Source organism: Eptesicus fuscus, chromosome 11 (assembly GCF_027574615.1).
Source record: "Eptesicus fuscus isolate TK198812 chromosome 11, DD_ASM_mEF_20220401, whole genome shotgun sequence".
Lineage (NCBI taxonomy): Eukaryota > Metazoa > Chordata > Mammalia > Chiroptera > Vespertilionidae > Eptesicus > Eptesicus fuscus.
In genome coordinates this window covers 10,785,803-10,790,336 of record NC_072483.1, presented here as the reverse complement: position 1 = coordinate 10,790,336, position 4,534 = coordinate 10,785,803, and positions in this window count along the sequence as shown.

Below are 4,534 nucleotides of genomic sequence, written 5' to 3'. Positions count from 1 at the left end.
GTCTGCTTGTGATTGTCATCACACACTCTCTTTTTTTCAGTTTGTTTGGATGTGGTATAGAGTTTATCACTGATTAAAAAATTAAAATCAGGTCTGCAATTGCAGAAAATATTGAATAAATTTATATCCATGAAGATAAGTATCCCTATTATGAAATCCCCTCACATCTGTTAACTCCTATTGAATAGTGGTTGACCTCAGTATAGTGAGTTACAAAATGATAAATAACTTATATTGAATATTATGGGCATATTATTAAGGAAATGTATAAAAACTTTATCTACAAATATACCAAGGATTACCCATTACCATCTCAGAGTCTATTAAACTAATACAGTAGAAAAAATGTATTTTACCATGACCTAAAAAATTTAAAGCATGGTCCTTAGATCTGCTTAAAAGAAGAAGAAAAAAAAAAAGCACAGTAATCAAAAGATCTGATATCTATTTTGACCCTAAACGTTGGGCAAATCCATCCTGTCTGCGAGCCTCTCTTGTCCATCTCATATCACTGACAAAAGGTAAGAAGACCCTGCACTTAAAGTAACAGGGCAGCCTCTTTTCCCTGGTAGAGCCTACTTCATTCCTGGGCTAGTTGCCCCATGCACGTCCGGCCCAGCAATTAGGTGTGTGTCCACTAGGAGTTCGTTGTGATTGTTGCCAGTTGGGTCCTTGTAATTACATAATGTAATAAAAAATTTGTAAATTGATGAAATGAAAATATAAAAGGGCAGTTTTATGTCTGTGACAAATAAGTGAGAAGTGCTGGGGACTTGGTTAAGGTGAATGTTACTAAAGAAACATACAGATGTATTAAATGTGGGCTAGGTATTTGTATAAGACTGGACACAGCATTTAGAAGGGTTCACATCACAGGCATTTTGGACTCTATCAGTATGAGGCCATTTTAAACAAAACTAAAGACAGGAAGTTTTTGTATTTACTGAGATGGGTTGAATTTGGAATGCGAATTTGCTTGAGGGCCAGCTTGTGGTACATTTTCATAGGTACTTATTTTTTTTTTTTAAGTTTTTACTTCCCTCTGCTTTGCTCATTCCCTCTTATGGGTGTGGCGTAGTATTGTTCCATATTATTCTTATGCCAATGACACAGTTCTTTGGGGTCCCACCTTTTAAATTTGAGGCCTCTGACTCCAAAGTTTAGCAGGCCCAAAGATTTTATATTTGTCTTCTTGTCTAAAAAACCTGTCAAAACAGAATTTCAATATTTTCCAATCAGGAAAAAATTTCAGGGCAAGAGTGGCTTCTTTCCTATGCTTACTTCTCTAGGGCCCTACTTTCCCTTAAAGCTTGGCCTGGTAATCTCTCTTTAGTTTTTCAGCTCTTTGATGATACTTAAATTATATTCCAACCAACACTTTGTTTTCAGCAGGAGGGTTTTTCTTTGTAACCTGGCCCACATAACACGCTATAGACTTTCCACAAGCCACTTATTCATGATTCTTGCCAAAAAAACAAACTGGCTTTTGAAATGGATACGCCCCTCTGGAAGAGGTTGGTACCGGGTAAGGCTTAGATTGCCATAACGCAAACTGCTCCTAAAGTAAAACTCGTCACTGGGCTCCTTTGCATTACCCAATTCTGCCTCCAATGTGCTAAAAGACCTTATAAATTTTAGGTGTCCAAATTGTTGGTAGGTAATGATTTTATTTCACTTCTACTTTGTGATTCTTTTCCTTACCTTGTCAGTATTTTGAGAAAGCTAAATTTATATATATCATCTAATACAGTACTTTCCAATAAACCTTCATGTGACGATAGAAACGTCCATGTGGGACTATTATACACTTGATATGTAGCCAGTGGGATTGAGAAACTGAATTTTTAATTAATTTTGTTCTAATTAATTTAAATAGCTGCATGTGGCTAGTGCCTGCCATAGTGGACAATGCAGATTCTCAAACAAACTTCTTTATGATACTTCAGGACAAATATCAGTTATATTAAGAAGGCTTCATAAAAATACTTTTGTAACCATGGTAGTTCCCCAAACACTAGAGACAATCCTATTTATTTGTTTTTGGTCTTTGTTGTGATACTCTGATAAGGGCATACATAGAGTGAGGGACACAAAAGGGGAAGAAATTTTGCCTTTTTGAGATTACAGGATGGATCATTTATTAATCTACTGATACCCTTAACAGCCACCACCTGAACATCTAGCACATGCCAGGCACTTGGCACTGGACCTCAGGAGGAAAGCAAAACAAGGTTCCTGCTCTTGTGAAGTTTGCAGTTCAGTTGGGGAAACACACAGTAAACATACAATATATACAATTAACATACAATTTTATATGATACAATTTTAAATCGAGACAAGTGCTACAAAGATGATGAACATCTCCATTCTTTCTTTTTCTGGATGTTTTTAATTTGGGAAAGCATCCAAGTCCAAGGTTCTCAAAAGCTTACTAAAGGCTTAGTAATGAACTCTTGGGCAACTCTGTTAATCTAACAATATCTCACTTCAACAAGGCAAATGAACTGTGGGTGTTTGTATGAGCCAAGAAAACAGTTTCTGTTTGTTTTGTAGTTTACCTCTTGGCCCATTCAGTTGGGAGACCAAACAACATATAAGGTTAATGGAAGAAACTTTTCTCTGAAGTCACAGATTTATCAAATTATTGATATTTTTGCCTATGTAGAGGAGCTTAGAAATATTTTAGACCAATCCCTCATTTTACAAATGAGTAAATAAGCCTAAAAAACAAATTTATTGGACATGAATATGCACTTGCTGTCATAGCCCCAGGTTTCAAGAATCCTTCACCAATGTTCTATTGACCACATCACACCAACTTCAAAGTAATCCAAATTGCTCTGATTTCTCAAAGTTCTTAGACAATTCATTTTATGGAATCAATTAATTTGAGATTTTAATGTTTTCATGATAACAAACATTTAGTACAAATTCATGAACCTGACATGCAGATCTCACGTCTCACCATACATCCTTCCATACTCCAGGGTCTACACACAATGTTTTTCCAACTCTGAGCTCCCACCAGAATGCACTTTCTCCTTGTATCTGCTTACTTACCCTCAATGTCTACTGAAAGACTACATCTTGCATGAGAACTGTCCTCAAACCTAACCAGAAGAGGACAATAGCTCTTTGTATTTCTCCTAAGGATTTTGTACTCTGCCTTACACTGCAGTAGGAATGACTGTATTGGGTGTAAGAAACTTGGGAACCAGTGCCACATAGTTCTAACTTTTTTTAGCTCTTGTCCCTCCTTGCAATCAATAGATATTTAAACTAAAATAAATGCCCATTGAGGCTAAAATTTTCCATAAAGTTTTTCTTGAGGCAGTTGCTAAGTGTTTGAAAATGCTAGGACAGGGAGACAGACATGAGTGGGATGAAAAAGACTCAGATTGCTTTAGAGAGAGCCTTGGTGTCAGGACATTTTGTCTTTTCTGGGTGATTTTTCTCTTTTGTTTTTTAAACTCCTCATCTATTCAGTGTAATTGGCCCAGATATAACACACACACACACACACACACACACACACACACACACACACACTATTTATAGTGTAAGAACCTACAGAGATAAATTTAAGAGCTATAGGAAACATTAAAGAGAAAACAAGAAAGGTCACATAAATACTTGCCTGGATGCATTTTGTTGCAATTTAATTCCTCCTTCAATTTTCATAAATAAATGTACCGATAGAAAAATATCAGAAACATATAAATCCACTTTATCATTTACCAATTCAAAGTAAAAAACAAAAAAGAAATTTCACCAATTGACAATCCTCTGCAAAGCTCTTAAGCAATTACTCTAGGCCCAAATTTCATTGAAAACTTTCCCCAAGACCACTGTAATCTGACCACATCCATATTTTAATACTGCTTCTGATAAATTGTATGGTTCTGTATTTTCTCTACTTTGCTGTAAACCTCTCAAGCTCTTCCTATGAAACCGTGTTACGTGGCCGAACCTGGTGAATGATTATCAATGAAAACCGCATAAAGTACTGTGGAATGGAGATGAAAAAAGTATCAATTGTGTCCTCCTAAAAGAAATGATGACAGTAGGGAAGGAAAAAAGGTCATGAGTAAAGCAAAAGCACAAAGGTACAGTCAGCATTCTCGGCGGGAGAAGCCGGCGGCCTGGCTCCAGAGCCCTCCGGGTTCGGCTGCGAGGAGAGGGGCACGCTGATAGCTGCTCCTTCGAAAGAGTGTGCGAGAGTGTGCGTGAGTCAGCGCACGAATCTCTACACCGCCCGCAGGGTCTGGGCACTCGTCACAACCCTTGATCGCCTGGTCAGCAAACAACAGCTGATCTGGCACCCTCCCACTACTAGACTGTCCACGCCTACAAACAGCCGCTAATTTCGGGCAGACCGGAAGCCCTTTTGCCCCGACTCGCGGGTCTATTAACTACGCTGGTCAAAACCGGAAGCTCTTCTGCCCCGACCTTTGGGCGCGTCAGCGCCGGCCGCACAGGCGCAGTGGAGCTCAGGCCGAGTTGTGGGAGGGGAAAAGGAAGAGGTGGAGGGGGG